The sequence below is a fragment of the Hypanus sabinus genome, chromosome 4 (assembly GCF_030144855.1).
Source record: "Hypanus sabinus isolate sHypSab1 chromosome 4, sHypSab1.hap1, whole genome shotgun sequence".
NCBI lineage: Eukaryota > Metazoa > Chordata > Chondrichthyes > Myliobatiformes > Dasyatidae > Hypanus > Hypanus sabinus.
The window spans coordinates 114,470,209-114,489,405 of NC_082709.1; the positions used below are offsets into that span (position 1 = coordinate 114,470,209).

Below are 19,197 nucleotides of genomic sequence, written 5' to 3' on the forward strand. Positions count from 1 at the left end.
CAGAATGGTGCCCTGAGAAACTAAATTGCACGATGTGATCAAGGTAACGTGGCCAGAGTCAACTCCTACAAACACCCGGGGGGGAGACACAAACAGCTTAGCAGGCCTGTCGTGGTTATTGGATGTTCCATGTGCTTGCCAGTCACCTTTTCCTTTCTAATTAAACAGACGGACATCCATATTATGAGTGGAAGGATGTAGCATAATTGTATAGCACTAACATAAGGTTTCTATCAACAGGTACTTAGAGCCAAGAAGATTGTGCTGGCTGCAGAATGCCACATCTATCAGCCAGGAGATTGGGTACTGATGAGAGGCAACCAATGAAAGAACAGCCTGAAGCCCTGTTGGAACATGTTATGTTTTATAACTCCAGTAACGGATCCAGAGAAAAAACACAGGAGCTGGGATACTTGACTACTTAGGCATTTTCCCCCTTTTCTTTTAGTGAGGCACTCACATATGATGTGGTGACATAATGATATATGCTGTTCACATGTATCTTACATATAATCCATACTGAATTATGTAATTGTGTAAACAAAAATGCTTAATCAAACAATGTATTCACAATATTACTCAACTATTACTGAAATGTTAAATACACTAAACTCCTTCCTGTTTAACTATAAACTCCAACTCAATATGGAATGCATCTGAACTCAAATGTGTAACTTATTGCTCTCTAGTCATCAGGCACAGAACTGTGCTAAAGTCCTGGTCATTCTAGATTTTTTATGGTTTCAGATGGTATGGTCTCTACAGAGCCCAGATCTCAACATCATTGAGGCTGTCTAAAATTACTTGGAGAGACAGAAGCAAGCAAGACAGACAAAGTCTGTGGAAGATTGTCCAAGATACTTGAAACAATCTACTAGCCAATTTTCTTATAAAACTGCATGACAGTGTACTTATGAGAATGATGCAGTTTTAAAGGCAAAGGGTGGTCACACCAAACATTGAGATTTAGCTTTTTGCTATTTGCTGCTCTTTAGACTAGTTTTTTGATATTTTCATTTTCTGAGAATATTTTAATTTAATTTCATTATTTTTGAAAGCATCTTCACTTTATAGAATTATGCAGTATAGAAAGTTTAAATTGTCCCATTCAGGCCTAAAGATTTAATCACTGTGGAGGATTTCTTACCCTTCAGGGATAACGTCTTTCCTAACAAAGGGGTCACCCTGCTTGTCAGATGAGACTTGTGGCTGTGAAACAATCTCAGGTTCTGGGACCTCCTCTATGGTGGTTGTGAGAGTTGACTCTGGGACTGCAGGAAGTGGTTCTGACAGCTCTGGGTGCCTTTCTTCTATAACAGTTGACCCTTCTCTCCTCAAATGATCAATGTGTCATCTCCTGAAATCCTGATATCAGAAACAATATCCACTGTAAAGGAGAGAGGTCCAGTTCTATCCTTAATTTTTCTGACTACCCACCTCTTTAGTCCCTCACCAGGATTGCTTGTCCAGGAGGGAAACATCAAACCTATTTGTTTGAGGAGCGGTCAATTTGCCTCAGCTCTTTGACCTGCATACTCTTTCTGGCATTGGGATTGAGGAGATCCAAGCGTGAGCACAAGGGGCAGCCCAAGAACATCAGTGCTGGTGAGTTGTTGGTTGGAGTCTGTGCTGCACTGGCTATCTTCTGATTCAGTGTAGGGTGTTCTGCAGACATTGCTCGAAGTGCGTTCATTAGACTCTGGACAAACCTTTCCGCCAACCCATTTGTAACTGGGTGGTACGGTGCAGATGTAATATGTCTTATTCCATTCGTTTTCAGAAATGTCTGAAACTGTTCTGCAACAAACTGTGATCCATTGTCACTGATTAAGTATTCAGGATCACCAGTCCTCAAGAAGAGGCTTCTCAACATGTCAGCAGTGTGCAAAGTTGTAGTGGAGGCTATTGGAAAGACTTCTGGTCACTTTGTAGGTGTAACCACAACTACCAAGAAATTTGTGCCCACAAGTACTCCAGCAAAATCCACACGAACCCTCTGCCAGGGCAGTGCAGGCCATTCCTGGGGATGGAGAGGCACTGCACTTGGCATCCTCTGGACATGCTGCCATCCCAAACAGAGCATAGCAAGCTGCTTTGATCTGCTGATCTATTACAGGCCACCAGACAAAGCTTCAAGCCAATGCTTTAATTTTGACCAATGCTAGATAACCAGCATGTAGCCTCCATCACTTTAGATCTCAGCTTGGATGGTACAACAACTCTCAATTCCCAGATAAGGAACCCCAGTCAAGGGCAAGTTTCTGTTTAGATGGTGCAATTTTGTTCACACTCACTTTCATTCCTGAATGCAACTCAATTGGTTCTGTGGCTGCTATTTCTATTGATACAATGATTTCAACTGCTCTTTTAAATGTGTGTTGTGCTTCAGTTAGGAGCTGTTTTTGAATGCTTTTTTGTAAGGTTGCACAAACTAAATGTTTTCTTAGTGCATCATTAAGCTCATCACTAAACTGTCAATGTTTGGACAATTTCTTCAACTCAGCCATGTAAGCAGAAATGGACATGCCTTCCTTTTCACTCTCCTTCTGAAATCTGAAGCATTCTGCAATTAACAATGGCTTAATTTCTAAAAGTTCCTGCATTGCATTCACAATATCAGCAAAGTTCATTTTGGCTGGTTTGGTTGGAGCAGCTACACTTCAAAGAAAACGTTATGCTTTTCTACCTAGTTCACTCATTAGCACTTACTTTTCAACAGCTAGTTAATTTGCCTCAAAACACTGCTCAGTTTGTCCAGTTATCTGCTGTGCAATCTAATGCATCTATCTTTCTGATGCAGCCAGCCTTTCGGATTTTTAAAAGGATCATTGTTATTATCATTTAGCATTCATAGTTAATGAACCTCAGGCCATACTAGTTGCTTGTTAATTTTGTCTCTTTCCTGCCTTTATTTAAAACTCAAATCTTTCTCTCACCTAATGAAGAAAAAATGTGCTGCAATTCAATAAGTAGGCAGTCATGTCGGGTTAGATTTTAAACTTCTTTGTCACCACTGTTAAGTTTTGTAACTCCAGAAGCTAATCAAAAGAAAAATACAGGAGCCAGAATACTTGTCTGCTTAGTGTCTTTCCCCCTTTTCTTTTAGCGAGGCCCTCACATGTGATGTGATGTAATTTCGTATGCCATTCACGGACTTCTTACATATAATACATAATGAATTATGTAAGCAAAGAATGATTAAACAAACAAATTGTTAGCAATATTATTTGGACATTACTGACACATTAAATCCACTACAGGAAGATCCATTGCAAGTGTTTGACCACGTATACCACATTGAATGAACAAGGAAAGCCAAGGTGGATATACTCCTTGCAGGTTAAACCAGCAGTGCCACTGGACCAGGTAACAGGCAATCAGTAGAACATCGAAGATAAGGACTGATGGACCAAACTCTTGATGTTTGCTATTTACCACCTTAAGTATTCACTATTAGTTTGGGGTAATCTAGACATCTATCTTCTGCCTAGATGCACGAATACTAACACTTTTCTTCATCGTAATTAAAAAGCCATTAGACCAGATACAGAAGCAGAATAAGGCCATTTTGCCCATGAGTCCGCTCTGCCTTTCATTCTGACTGATCCAATTTTCCTCTCAGCCCCAGTACCCTGCCATCTTCCCCCTAGCCCTTCTTGCTCTGACCAATCAAAAATGTATCACCTTCTGCCTTAAATATGCATAAATATTTGGCCTCCACAGCTGCCTGTGGCAAGGAATTCCACAGATTCTCCACTCTTGGGCTGAAGAAATTCCTCTTCATTGCTGTTCTAAAATGATGTCTTTCTATTATGTGGCTGTATCCTCTGGTGTTAGACTCTCCCACCATAGGAAACATCCTCTCCACATCTAGTCTAACAAGACATTTCATCATTTGATAGGTTCCAGTGATGTCACACCTCATTCTTCTAAATTCTAGTGAATATAGGCCCAGAGCATTCAAAGGCTTTTCATGTGACAAGCCATTCAATCCTGGAATCATTTTCCTGAACATCCTTTGAACCCTCTCCAGTTTCAGCACATCCTTTCTAAGCTAAGGGGCCCCAAAGCTGTTCACAATACTCCAAGTGAGGCCTCACCTGTGCTTTATAAATTCTTAACAGCAGGTCAATAGGAGTAGGTAGATTAATAATTTGGCATAGGCTAGATGGGTCAATGGGTTTGTTTCCGTGCTGTAATGCCGTATAGCACCATGACATGGGAACACCTAAACTCACTTCCAGATCACACACCATCTTGATTTGAAACTATATCTTTATGTCCTGAAACTCCAGTCCAATAGTACCATGGGAGTACCTCCATTAAAAAGACTGTTGTGGTTCAAGAATCCAACATTGAACAAATCCAGCCGTGCTTGGGTTTACACACATCTACTTGAGCAGCCTATTTGTTGCAGCCTCCATTTTGTTGTGAAGGTAGAACCATGGAAGATGAACTGATTGGTTCCCTGTCTGGGGGTGTATTGTTGAAATTTACTGAACATCTTTGATTTGTTTATTTTTCATTATTCACTTCTGGGATGTGCGTGTCATTGGCAAGGTCTATAGTTATTTCTCATTCCTGATTGACATTGAGAAGCTGGTGAAACTTGTTTGTAAGAGCCCTCCTGTCTCATCCCTGGTCTTCCTGCCAGCATCCTGATTGGGGCTCTACTCTCCAAGGTCTCCATCTCATCTGGCTTGGTCCTCTCTAAAACTGTTTTCATGTTGTCAGTTTTTAATCAACATTATCTGCATCTTCCGCCAGAAGGTTATGTCAAACATGAACTTATTACAGACGAATGTATCAAGATTATGGAGCTGATAGAAACATAGATATTAACATCTTCACATTTAGAATGGCCTACCTACCAGCCAAACCTTTCACCATTTAAGCTTCTCTGACCATTGCAGTGACAGTGTAGCTTCATCAATTCAGTTTTTAGTCAGACACTCTCCTCCTTCATTAATTCTTTCCCCATTGAATGTTTCATCAATTAAAATCTTAATTTTCTAACAGTCACCCAAGTACAATGAAAAATTCCCACCAAAATAGTTCTGCTACTTTCCTGCCTTAGCCCTTGTACTGGGTGTTGCCTTACTCTTGGTGATTTCAACCTCCATCTGAGGTCCCGTTGTTCTCTGTCCTGAATTCATTACCCTCCTTGTCGATTTCCCAGAAGACTGTCATTTTGAAGACTTATCTCACTGAAGGATCATTCTGATCTGTACCCAGCCAGGTACCCTTCCAAATCCTAACACACCCAGTTTATTTCTGGAATAAAAACACTTCTAAATCAACTTTCAGAGTCTCCGACCCTCTGTTTACCATACCTCTGCATGAATAGATATGTCCTGCCCCATCCTCACCTTCGCTTTAAGTCCCAGACCCCATTAGAAATAGTTCACACTTTCAATCACTTCCTTTTGTATAGTCCAAGCCAGGGAAGGAAAGGAAGATGCGAAAGTACTTCAGAGGGTTCATAGATATAGTAAGTGAAAGGCAAAGCCTTTGGAAGATGGAATATAATATGGAAAAATCTGAAGTCGTGCACTTTTTGGCATCAAAATAGAAAAAAGTACACATGTCAATGGAAAATACCGCATGAAATTTGGAAGATACATGGTACGTTGGCCTTTATTGCAGGAGGATTTGAATATAAGTGTACAGGCATTTAGCTGCACCTAGGTAGGGCTTGAAGAGACTGTAACTGGAATAATGGTGGAAGGCTTGGTTGGTAGAAAGGCTGTTTTACGTTTCCATACTAAGATAGGATTGCTTATGACACTATCCTAGAAAAGGCTTAAGCAGATTTTGGTCTGCTCTGTCCAGTGTTTAGATGCACTTCAATGGAACATGCAAAATTCTTACAGGATTAGACAGGTAGATTCAGGGGGTGAGGTTTCCTTCTGGATGAGAGTGTCTAGAACCAGGGTTCACAGTTTCAAAATAAGAGCTAGTCCATTCAGAGGGTGATGAAGCTTTGGGACTCTCTGTTAAGTATTTTTCTGGAGTTACAAAATCACAGGTATTAATTAAAATGAGAACTAGTCATGTTCGTAATTCAACTTCCACCGAAACTTTAAGGCCATTGAAACTATTCAATGGTCATGGGATATTCTGATTCTTTACTAATGTAATTAAGCAGGGAAGACAATGGAGGAACGTTCATTTATTTGGCACTTATTGAGATCTTCATGATGAGACCAGGGAAGCCACTAAGTGGCCACCTCTGTACAAAGAGATTGTCTTGGCTCTGTTTGTTCCTTTCCACACCTGTGCCGCATTGGGTGGTAACCTCGCTGTTTCTTTTGCTTTTGTCCGGTGTTCTTTAGAAGGCTGACACTCAACCCAGCATGGATAGAAAGTGTGCAAGGAGCTGGCCAGATTTGAACCTAGTGCACATGCCACTACACTACCAGCCGGAGATTATTAGAGACATATTTCTTCTACAATGTACAATTTTGGAGATATCTGTCTTGTCACATAATATACCAGCTATTTGTGAATCCAGTGAGCCATCCCTCAACCCTGTAACAAAAGAGGCATTTTTTGGGTGACTGACATTTTGTGCTTGAAAGCTCCCAGCCTATACACCAGTACATAACTATTGAAAGGGATACTGCTAGTTGCTGTGTGCCCCATTGTAAACAGATAATTCTGTAGTTACCTGTCTACGTTCTAAATGTTATGGTTAAGTAGGTAATTGTAGTAATTGAAACCATAATTAATCACTTATTGTTGACTTTTGTATTTCCAATGTATTAAGCATTGTGTGGAGAAAGGAAAAAAACAGATTTTCCAGAAGATCAGCTGTGCAGAATAAAGGCCTTTTATATTTCCCAGTTAGAGCTTCTGTGTGGCTCTGTTCAGAGCTGCAACATCCTCCACCAAGAGCGAGGAGACTCTGAAAATGGGTATGTGCACCAGACAGATAGATGTTTGGATATTAAGGGATTTCTGCCAGTCATGATCTTACTGAACAACAGAACAGTCGTGAAGGCCAAATGGTTTGCTCCTACCTCTGTTCCATGTGTTTTTTTAAAATGCTGTGATAACGTAAGCTCTCTGTTGCTCCTGAACTTAAAACACAAAACATATTACAGGCCCTTTGGTCCAGAACATTGTCCCGACCATGTAACCTACTCTAGAAACTTCCTAAAATTTCCCTACCACATAGCCCTTTATTTTTCTAAGCTCCATGTACCTATCTAAGAGTCTCTTAAAAGAACCTATTGATTCTGTCTCGACTGTCATTGCTGGCAGTGCATTCCAGCACTTACCACTGTCTGTGTGAAAAACTTACCTCTGACATCTTGTACCTACTTCCAAGCACTTTAAAACTATGACCCCCTCATTTTAGCCATTTCAGCCCTGGGGAAAAGCCTCTGGCTATCCACACGATCAATGCCTCTCATCATCTTATACACCTCAATCAGGTCACTTTTCATCCTCTGCCACTTCAATAAGAAAAGGCCAAGTTCACTCAACCTATTCTCATAAGGCATGCTCTCCAATCCAGGCTACATCCTGGTAAATCTCCTCTGCACTCTCTCTATACTATCCACATCCTTCCTTAATGAGGTGACCAGAACTGAACATAGTACTCCAAGTGAGGTCTAAGCAAGGTCTTCTATAGTTGTAACATTACCTCATGGCTCTTGAACTCAATTCCATGGTTGATGAAGGCCAACACAGCATATCCTTTCTTAACAACACTGTCAAACTGCTCAGCAGCTTTGAGTGCCCTTTCAACACAGTGCTCCAGGTGGGGTCTAACTGACTGGCAAATGTCTAACTTTTTCACTGCACTCTACGACATGACTGTGTGGTTAAATACAGCTCAAACAACTTTTATAAGTTTGCGGATGCGGATTGTTGTTGCTAAAATCTCAGATGGTGACAAGGAGGTAGTGTACATCAGAGAAAGAGAGATAGGTCGAGTGGTGTTGAAACAACTTTGTGCTCGGCATCAAGATCTGTCCTGGGCCTAACACATCGATGCAGTCGTGCCTGAGGCTCTTCGTTAGGAGTCTGAGGCGATTTGGTAAGTTACCAAAGGACAGCTACAAACTCTATCGACGTGCGGTGAAGAGCGTTCTGACTGGTTACATCACAGACCGGAGAGAGGCTCAATGTACAGGATCACAAGAGACTGCAAGGTGTGTAAATGCAGCCAATTCCTTCACAGGCACAACCCTCACCATCATCAAGACATTTTCAAGAGCAGGTGCTTTACTTTGTAATGTACAGTGATTTATGTCTTTGAAGTGCACTGCTGCTGCAAAGCCACCCATTTCCCAGCATACGGGACAGCGATCATAACCTGACTCTGCTCTGGTTTTGATGGCAACCTGGTGGCCACAGGTGCCCCAAGTGCCAGTGATCCTCAGCATGCAATCCTTTTGAAATGTGTCAGAGAGTATTGCTGCACTAATAACTTCACAATTGGGATGGTAACAAAATAGCAAGGTCACATTTTAAAAGAAGAGCCATATTATTTGCTTTATTATCAGGTCAGGCCCATTTAAAGACCAAATTCAAACAATTCAGCAAGACCCAAAGGGTCTGAAGATTGCAGATAATTCTTGACTGTCTTTGGAGACCAAATATTATCACTCTTCTTTCAATAGGTGCAATAGATTGTTGGCACAATCAATCAGCACCTGAGTTGGTAAGGGCACATTTGGAAAACATGTCTGTTGAACAGAATTTTGTTTTGGCCTAAGTCCAACTGGTCTCTGAATTGGCAGAGCACAAAACCAGCTGGCTCCCTTATCCCACATTATACAGAAGTTTCATTGTATCAGATGAGTTTGCAAAGTGTCAACTTTCTGGTATCACGTCTTAACTAAATCTGTCAACATCTCAATTAGACCCTTTAGAGGAAAGCGTTCCTCTAAGTTCACTTCTTAAGGGCTCTTGTTTGGAATTTCACTGTGTTACTCCCACTGTGAATACGCAAGAAACATTTCAATACTTGAAAGGCTCTCACCATTCCTAAAATATTTTCTATAATAAAAAATCAACAGCTCTTACATATTTCTATAGTATCTCTCTACAAAGTAAGAACTTACATTAATTTCTCATGAGCAAAAATATATACTTTTGAAAGCATTCAAATTCAAAATGTGTCTAATAATTAGGACTTTAGCTCAATTTATTTGGAAATAAATTCATAGAGGTGGTCCTACATTTTATTCCACCCCATTCTGTCAGCATTATCAGGTCTATTTTTGAAATCCTTTTCATTGCCATCAGAGGCCTTTTCTGTAATGTGTGGTAATTAATGAGGATAATTGTTTTTCCAGATAATTGACAAAAGACAGAGAAAGGAGGCAAGGCAGTCATTTTTTAACAGATGAAGTGATCAGGATTAAAATGATAATGAAAGCAGATTTAGCAGCAATTTTCAAAATGGAATAGCATTGTTATTTCAAGTCAAATTAATATATAGCAGTGTGAAATTCAGATAAATTGGATAGTTCTTTCAATTCTCTTTGTATTCTGGCCTTCTACAGTGTGTCAGCACTGGTAGTTGAGTCACCAGCCACTGACACTCCTAGCTTTAAAATTTCCGCAATGAATCTCTCTCCTTATCTCTCTTCTTCTTTAGGGTTATCTTTAAAACCTGGGACTGCCAATCCTTATGACATCTTCCTTGGATCAGATCAAATGTAACCAATAACACTTGCAAGAGCCACCTTAGAATCATTTATTACATTTATAGTCATACATTTACAAGCATAGAAATAGAAATCCTTCATGCCAAACTAGGTGCCGATCTGAGTTGGTTCCATTTGTTGCTGCTGCTCGTGGAATATTTCATGTACCTAGCTCTCAGCAAAGAGCTGCTATTACACTGATCTTTGTGTCACTGCACCTCCAAGGTTAATGTGATTTCATTAAAAGAAAATGCCCCCTTCCACTTAAAGAAAATCTTCATATATTGTCAACAAATATTCTACCAATACGTGAAATTAAACTATAATTTTTAAAATACACATTGAAGTATTGAATGGAAAAGCAATGTGGTATCACTGGAGTGTAAGTAATGAAACTAGAAAGAATTTTTAAAGGTTCAAAGGTCCATTTTATTGCCAAAGTATGCATGTACAATACAACTCTGGTATTTGTCTACTTCAGATAGCCATTAAATAGAGGAAGAAACAATGTAAAAAAGACACCAACTCCCCCCAGCATGAGAAGGAGAAACAAAACTCGCAGACCCCAAAATCCACCCGCCACAGCAAGAAAACAGCGACAAGAACAATCCTTTACTATGAAAACCTTTATTATGACGGATTTACCTGCTCTATTGTGCTGTTGAATGATTGGAGATTATCCTGTACACTGGGATTAAGTGGCATTGAAGTATTTATTCTGTTAATAAAGTTTCCTTATAAAGTATTGTGGTACCATTGCTGCAGTATAATAGAATGTCTGAAGGAAACCAACAATTATCTCCTGCTATTATTTTACTTCTGATTCATAAACTGGATGACGGCAGTACTTCATTTTGAGGAAAACGTGCCTGAACAGGACTGGGTGAATGGGTATTTCACTTGAAGAATCTACAACACGTTCTGAACCAACACCAACAGCACGAATGGAACCTCCCCACCTCAGCAAGAATTATGTATAACTGGGTGATTTCAATGCAGTTACAAGACAACTCAAGTCTATATTATAAAATAATCTGGCATTAAATGGGCTGGAAAATCATATGTCACAAATTGCCATTGTTGAGCCAAGAGGATTCAAAGATTGCAAATGTCCCTGCACTCTTTATGAAGGAAGGAAGACAAAAGAAGGAAATTACAGCCTGACTTCAGTGGTTGGCGAGATGCTGGAGTACACTAAGTCAAGGCAAGTTTATCATCATTTAACTGTACACGTGTACACTGGGTGTAAAGCACAGTAGTATACATAACACACATAACTTAGGAAAGTAACAATAAAACCTACAAATGAATTGCACATAAATAAACAAAGCGAAGTGCATAAATTAAATATTATAGGCACAGAACCAATTAACTGGTAACATTTCAAATGTGATTTGGCAGGGAGTTCAGAAGACTAATGACCCGAGGGAAGAAACTGTTTCCCATTCTGACCATTGTCTTTATGCATTGGAGTCTCCTGACTGATGGTAAAAAGTCAAAGAGGATGGGTGGGATCCTTGATAATACGCAGCGCTCCTGATAAATGTCCCTGATGGATGGTAGGGAGACCCTTCTGATCGCCTCAGCTATTCTCACTGTAGGGATTTCCAGTCTGATGCTCGACTGCTCCCATACCAGGCAGAGATGCAGCTTGTCAGGATGCTCTCAATGGTGCTCCTGTTAAGATGATGGGGTGGGGTGTAGCCTCACTTTCCTCAGTCTCCTGAGGATGTGGAGATGCTGCTGTGCCTTCTTATTCAGGGAGGTGATATTGAGGGACCAGGTGAGGTCTTCTGCGATGTGAATTCCCAGGAACTTGGTGCACTTTTGGGGTTCTTGGAGGCACAGTTAAAATAGACTGAAGTTAGTATTGTTTCCTTAAGGGGAAACCTTCCCTGACAAATGCATTAGAATTCTTTGAGAAAATAACAGGCAGGATTGATTTTGGCAAGGACTTTGACAAGGTGCTGCACATGAGGCTATTCTAAAAGAGATAGGACCCCATCCTATTTCAGGAAAGATGATACCATGGACAGAAGATTGGCCACCTGGCAGAAGGCAAAGTGTAGAAATAAAGGGGGCCTTTACTGGTTGGCAGCTGGTGACTACTGGTGTTCTGCAGGGGCTGGTTTTGGGTCTGTTGCTATTCATGTTAAATGTTAATAATTTGCTTTTATGGCCAAGTTTGCAGATGGAGAAGCTGATGGTGTTGAGGAAGCAGGAAGTCTGCAGAAGGACTTGGACAGATCAGGAGAATCGGCAAAGTAGAGGCAGATGGAATACTCTGTAGGGAAGGGTTTGGCCAGGCACTTTGGTGAAAGAATTAAAGGCGTAAACTATATTCTAAGTGAAGAATGAATTCAGAAATTAGAGTTGCAAAGGGACTTGGGAGTCCTAGTGCAGTATTCCCTAAAGGTGAACTTGCAGGTTGGGTTCATAGTAAGGAAGGCAAACGTGACATTAGTATTCATTTCAAAAGATTATAATATAAAAGCAAGGTTGTCACGTGAGGACTCTGTAAGGCATTGCCAGATCCACATTTTGTGAGCAATTTCAATTCCCATATCTAAGCAAGGAGGTGCTGACATTGGAGAAGATCCAGAGAAAGTTTATGAGAATGATCCCAGGAATGAAAGGGTTAAGGTATGAGGTGTGATATCTGGCCTGTTCTCACTAGGGTTCAGAAGAATAAGGGAGATCTCATTGAAACCTATCGACTATTGAAAGGTCTAGATCGAGTGGAAGTGGAGTAGATGTTTCCTACTGTACAGTGGAGGTGTCTAGGGCCAGAGAACACAGCCTCAGAATACAAGGATGTCTACTTAGAATGGAACCGAGGAGGAACTTCAAATAGAGTGGATGCCAATCTTTGGGTACATTTAACGTGAAAGCATGTCTATCCATTCAATTCAGTTGCGAAAAATACCCACTACGGCCCCACTCCAAATGCACGCCTCGACTACCTTTTGGGAAAAAATCTCCCCAGTACCCTTTGCACACTGCGGTTTTCTGGCTGGTGTTGCTGTTGTACTGTCCCAATGATGTGGATAGCAGCTGACTGTGTGAAGTTTGCATGTTCTCCCAAAGATATCCCTGTAGCTTAACTGACCACTGTAAAGTACACTAGTGTAGTTTGGTGGCATGAAGAACTGGGGTTGGAGTGTGCTGTTGACAAATGTGTGAGATTGAATAATGATACTGATGGATTCTTATAAGAGCTGTCATGGAACTGATGGGCTGAAGAGCCTCTCTCTCTCTCTCTCTGATAAGAAATATGAGCTGTCTCCTGATTCTCCTTTTAACCTTGTTTTGCCCCTCAAAAGCATTATACTTTAAGTTGAAAGTCACAATAATTATTCTAAATTCAACCACCAATGGAAAAAGTTCCTCTTGATTTACTGTGACAACTGTTTCTATAGTTTTAACAACCATCATTAGATAATCTCTTAATCTATTTTTTGAAGCGTTGGTTATCTAGCCTGGCATTAGTAATTTAACTCATTAAGTATCACTCATTGAACACTGGATCAAAATACAGGCCTGCCAAGGTCAATAGTATTTTAGATATAAGCTACACTTGGTAAAGTTTGATATAGTTGTAATGCCCTGGTTAAGGTTTTTACTGCTATGCTGTAGGTATTTCAGTTTAGCGGTTCTGTAAGAGTCTCTTCTGCTTTCAGCCAGTTTGGGATTGAGCTGAGATAAGGGGCTTTGTTGTTCAGTTTAGGAATGTGGTGTCAGCCGATCAGGATGGTGGCATTGGGAGAAGGTTCCAGAGAATGCTGGGCAGTGAGGTTTTGTGAGGGACACTGATGTGGGTCGAGGGGGAGCTGAGAGAGGACAGGAGGGAAGATGGCTGAAGGTGCACAAGGAATTTTGTGCAGATGAACAGCTTTAAGAAGGAAGGACCAGTACTCCCGCGGGAGAGCCCGTTTGTTCGAGATGGATTTCGAGCAACAGTCAGAAGGTGGTGTGAGTTACAGACAACTTCAAGATGAGCTTCAACTTACGTGCACATTTGACTGTTTAATTATAATGAGCCTTTTATGTTATTTTCTTTTTATCATTAATAACTTTTTGGTTAAGTTAACATTTATAAATATGCTTTCTTTATAATTGTATGCAGTGTACAATCTATTATTCCTTGCCAATGGGTGATTGCGGGGGGCAGTAAAACACCCAGCATTCACACAAACCGGGCTTTGGTGGGCGAGACATCCCAGCCTCATGGGTTGTGTGGGACCAAAGCTGTATACACCCTAGACGTACAGAGCCTGAGAAAGGTGGGGTTCTCACCTCAAAGCCCAGTGGCTGTTAGTGAGAGGCTAACGAGTCTCATTTCCAGAGACACCCAGTAAAAAGAGGTTTCATAATTATAAAACCATAATCATTTTATGAGCTTCATCATCCACAATAGAGATGAACCAGAAAACACTGTGCAGGACTTCAATCATGGTCATTAGTAAGGAGCAGGTTTCGACCTGAAAAGTTGATTGTACCGTTTCTCCATAGACGCTGCCTGGCCTGCTGAGTTCCTCCAGCGTTTTGTGTGTGTTGCTCAGATTTCCAGCATCTGCAGATTTTCTCTTGTTTGTGGTAAGGAGTGATGGGTTACATAAAGAGAGCAGGTGGGGAATCCAAAAATCAAACAATGGGGGATCTTAAAAATAAGCAAAACAGGAAGAGAACAGAAAATATTTTCCAAATCATTCATTCTGCAAGGTAACTGAAATATCTCACCGAAGTGGTTGCAAATGAGGACAGAAAAACTTAACTATGTCTGAATGTATTTCAAATGTATATTTTCTGCAGGCATTATTCATTGATGCCAGGACAAACCAGTGACACCCACAGTACGACGCCATGAGATCTGATCTTAACGAGAAATCCTGTGGGTGGGGGTAGTTGATGTGGTGGGCTGGTGGGTGCGCTGAGGGGACAGAAGTCCTTATGGAGAGAAGACTCACTAGCATCAGCCCTAATCCTAGTAGGGGCTTGAAAGTTGCCACTTGCAATATTGGATCCTATTAACACTGGACAACAATTTTTTCAGAAGTGTTGCTTCCTCAGAATCTTCTTTGGTTACGTTAAACCATTTGAAGCTCAACACAAATATGATTTCAGACTACATGTATCATGTAGGAATTTGGAGAAACAAGAAATTAGCTTTTATTGAATATTATGTGTTAAATTGAGTAACAGTGGTGATTCTTTGCAATAGTTCAACTAAGCTAAAAATGAAAAAGGACCCAGTGCTTTCCTGGCATATATGATGAATAAACTCTTTTCAGGCTTCCTGCTGAGTAGAAGTACCAGAAAACCTAACAAAGAGGAACCCATCGCTACCGCCTGTTTCTGGAAGGATCGCCAGGATCCTGAAGAAATACCAGATTAATACCATCCACAATACTATTGTGATGTGCCAATGGCTTTTGGGACCAGCTGATGAAGGAAACCATTAAAATAAAATTAGAGGAAAAGAATTTTAACAAAGACAAAGATGTCGCTCTAAGTACAAACTAGATTTTGAATTTAAAGAAGGTGGGACAGCAGAAACCTGATTGGATGAGGACTAACCAGTCAGGAGGATGGATGATGGGGGTGTAAATACCACTGGACTAGACATGGCCATGCATTATCCCTGATGAAGGTGGCAGAGTTTGTTATCAAAACATTGGTTAAATTCAACGTTTTTGGAAGCTCAAACTAAAATTTTTTTATTGATGAGTTTTGTTTATGGACAGTGTCTGAGGCTTCTCGCTTAAGTGTCCAACAATAATCAGTCAGCATTGATGGATTCCAGTTGCCCAGATACAATTTCTCCATGACCCCAGTGTCCTGGTGAAATCTTTCAGTCTGCACATCACTAACTGTGCCAAGATTTGCAGGGAAGAAATCTAAACGGGAATGCAGAAAATGAATCCTTAGTGACATGTTGCACTTCATGGTTTTGTATGCTTGAAGCATGTTGTCACGTAATTTGGTGTTCCGGAGATGCCAAGGAATTTTTCAATATCCTTGAATACCTTCTATGTGATTTTCTCTGGTCCCACTAGAAGTTCTTCAAATTGTCTTTTATTGATGACCTATTTGATTTGTGGACCAACAAAAGTGCCTTCTTTAATCTTGGCATCAGTTATTCTGACTTGAATTATTATTTGAAATAACAAATACAGGTGATGTTTTTAAAATGGTACATGATAGAGAAATTTCAAGATGGTTTTCATAATCGGCAGCCCAAAATCCATAAGATACACCCAAAAGTATTCAGGAAGCAAAATTCTTGTTGTCCAGTGTAATTAACCAGATGCTTAATTGGTTCAAGCAAAAAAGAAAGACTTTTTCCCAGAATGAATGAAACTGACAATAAAGTGCTTGCAAGTTTTTTATTTTCAGTCTGTCTGCAACCACTTGCTGAGCTGTGGTTTGTCTATGCTTTGGCAAATGGCATTCCGACTTCCCACAATCAAGCATTTCACAGATGGCGGTGCCCTCTGAGGAATGTATGGCTGGTATGCAGTATTAAATTTCCACTCATCAGTACACGCCGTTCTTCTCTGTTCCCATTTGGGAGTAGCTAGAGGTTTCCCTGTTAGATCCTCAAGGAAGTGAAGGGATCTTTGAAACATGAACTGCAGCTTTTGAAGTGGTTAAGTAAATAAGGATTTATTGTGACTCCCTTCTTGTGTTAACTGATCCTCATAAGTTCTGGTTACAGTGTTGGTGGGTGGGTGGCTTTTGGCCACAGTGTTTGCAGTTAGCATTGGTCACTTCCACAGACATGCCAAAAGATAAAAACAGATAATAAAGGAAGACTGGAAGAAAACCATGGTCATGGGTAATAATAAACAAGATAGACTGCAGACTCTGGAAATCCAAAGCAACACATACAAAATCCTGGAGGAACTCAGCAGGTCAACCAACATCTATGGGAATGAATACACAGTCGATGCCTTGGGTCAAAACCCTTCTTCAGGCCTGGGAGGGAAGGGAGAAGATGCCAAATAAAAAAAGGTGGAAGGGGAAGGGAAAGAGGCTAGCTGGAAGGTGATAAGTGAAGCCAGGTGGGTGGGAGAGGTTGAGGGCTAGGGAAGAAGGTATCTGATGGGAGAAGAGAGTGGACTGTAGGAGAAAGGGAAGGAGGAGGAAACCCAGGGGAAGTAATAGACAGATGAGAAGAGGTAAAAGGTCAGAATGGGGAATAGAGGAAGGGGGGAAGGGAGAAATAGCTTTACTGGATGGAGAAATCAATGTTCTTGCCATCAGGTTGGAAGCTACCCAGACTGAATATAAGGTGTTGCTACCCAGATGGAGTATACTCACCTGGCTTCACCTATCACCTTCCAGTTAGTCTTCTTCCCCTCCCCCCCCCCCCACCTTTTATTCTGGTGTCTTCCCCCTTCCTTCTCAGTCCTGAAGAAGGGTCTCAGTCCGAAATATCGAGAGTTTATTAATTTCCACATATACCCCCTGACCTGCTGTGCTCGTCCAGTATTTTGCGTGTGTTGTCATGGGCAATAAGGTGACATCTAGCAACAATGATGTTTTCACACAGAAGAAAATGTTGAATATGCAATGGACAAGCATTGTTCCTTAGCTTTTTACCCGCTTCACTCCAATACTGCAACCAATTGCCCAAAGTATCTTATCAACATTCTGAAAAAAATCCTGTCAGACGTTGTTTCTCTGTGACAGATGGTGGGTAGGGAGATAAAATGGAGGAATCAATGAATGTTGTTCTAGCAATATTAACCTAACCAGAAAGAGTTTATTTATCACAACACACAAATAAGCCCTTGTCACATAAAGCAATTTATAACCAGATAAATGGCAAGGCAAAGTAGCAATTCTCTAGTTGCTATGGATTATGATAAGGGGCCCACTTCCCTGTGAATCTAGAGTACAGCTTACTGTTTTGGAACGTGTTACTATGCGTGACATTTCCGAACACCTGTTGGAACATTTAGCAATTGTGACCAGGACAAAATAAAGAGGTTTTAGTAATTGCCTTGACTCCCTGTAAGCTAGGTGGGCCCAAAAAATCAATTAGGTCTGTTTTACTGTGTACAGCAAATATTCCTTGGAGATCAGTTCCTATTTTATCCAGCTTTTTAGCCAAATAATGATCAAAACACTTCCAGCTAGTCTCTATCCCTTCCCCCACATTTTTATTCTGACATCTTCTCCCTTCCTTCTCAGTCCCAATGAAGGGTCTTGGCCCGAAGTGTCATCTGTTCATCCCTCCTCACAGATGCTGCCTGACCTGCTGAGTTCCTCCAGCGTTCTGTGTCTGTTGCTTTGGATTCCCAACATCTGCAAACTTCCTCGTGCTTATTTTCAATTTAAAATTCTTTCTAATTTTTTAATTCATTTCCCTCTCATACTTCAGTGATTGGAAAATCTCTCTTCCCTTTTTATACAAAATCCTGCATGCCCTCTCACCTACTTTAGCTCAGGTTTATCCGTTACCTTAGTAACAAACCAGGATTAATAAGCAAACAATCTGTAGAAGACATCATTGGGCCTGTGATCTCCATACACATAGTTGCATGATACAGCAATGTGAATTTTAACATTTTATGTATTTGTTAATAACATGTTAGGAAACATATGCAAACATCTTTGATCAAAATTAACATTCTACTTGAATTTATTTTTAGCTATTGATGGATTGATTGGTTGTCCTTTGTATCTGATGATGACAGTTAACTTTGTGTAGTTCTGTTGTGTGCTCCTATTTGGCTGCTGAGTCCAGGTTGCGAGCTTTGTAGATGTCCACTGTCAAGGACACGAGAGCTGTGCTGGATCTGGAAGTGGAGCTGCTGCTGTTGCTTTCGTTCTTTGTCGGGCAGCAATTAGCACTGTTCGGTGTCTCTCCTCCAGGTTGTTGAGAGCAGCTCTATCCAAGGCTTACCAGCCACACTGGTCTCGTGCACCCTGTACCAGTCATTTTTGCACAGACCCAGTGTGTGCAATGTTAGCTTTCTCACAGTCTTTAAACCTCCTACAGGGCCTGCCCCAATTCCTCTAGCTCAGTGAAAGCTCACCATGGTTGGGGATTTAGGAATCCATCATGTGTATGACATGCCTTGTCCACCGAAGCTGTGCTTTTACAATCATGGCCTCAACATTTGTTGCAGAAAAGGTATTACTCGGACACGAAGGGAGATTGCCTTATAAAGTCTTTATTGTAACATGATATCATGGAGAGCTCATCCTCTTAAAAGCTGAGTTCCAAGACTCTGTCTGACAATGGGTCATGCTCTTATTTATATCCCAAACATACGAGAGAAAAACACATGAATCAGAAGGAGGAGCTTCAATGGCAATTCTGCTGAGTAGCAAAGTTGCAGGATATGTCCTTGAGCAGTTACACATTTACTTCAGTGTTAATTTCTCAAAGGAGTATATCAGATAGGCTAAAAGAGTATATCAGACAGGCTAAAAGAGTATATCAGACAGGCTAAAAGAGTATATCAGACATGATGATACAAACATAGTTATTTAAATCAACCTGACTGAAAGGCACATT

General features: G+C 40.8%; 1 protein-coding gene and 1 long non-coding RNA gene across 4 annotated transcripts in view; one reads left to right on the top strand and one right to left on the bottom strand.

The window, feature by feature from the left end:
- LOC132392328 (uncharacterized) overlaps positions 1-1,081 on the top strand; it is a 52,522-nt gene extending 51,441 nt beyond the window's left edge. For all 3 annotated transcript variants that reach the window (XR_009511491.1, XR_009511492.1, XR_009511490.1), the window contains one exon: positions 241-1,081. This is a non-coding gene — a long non-coding RNA (uncharacterized LOC132392328). The remainder of the gene's footprint in view (positions 1-240) is intronic.
- Positions 1-19,197, bottom strand: part of LOC132393122 (E3 ubiquitin-protein ligase Midline-1) — a 393,698-nt gene that overhangs the window by 310,053 nt on the left and 64,448 nt on the right. The window lies entirely within an intron of this gene.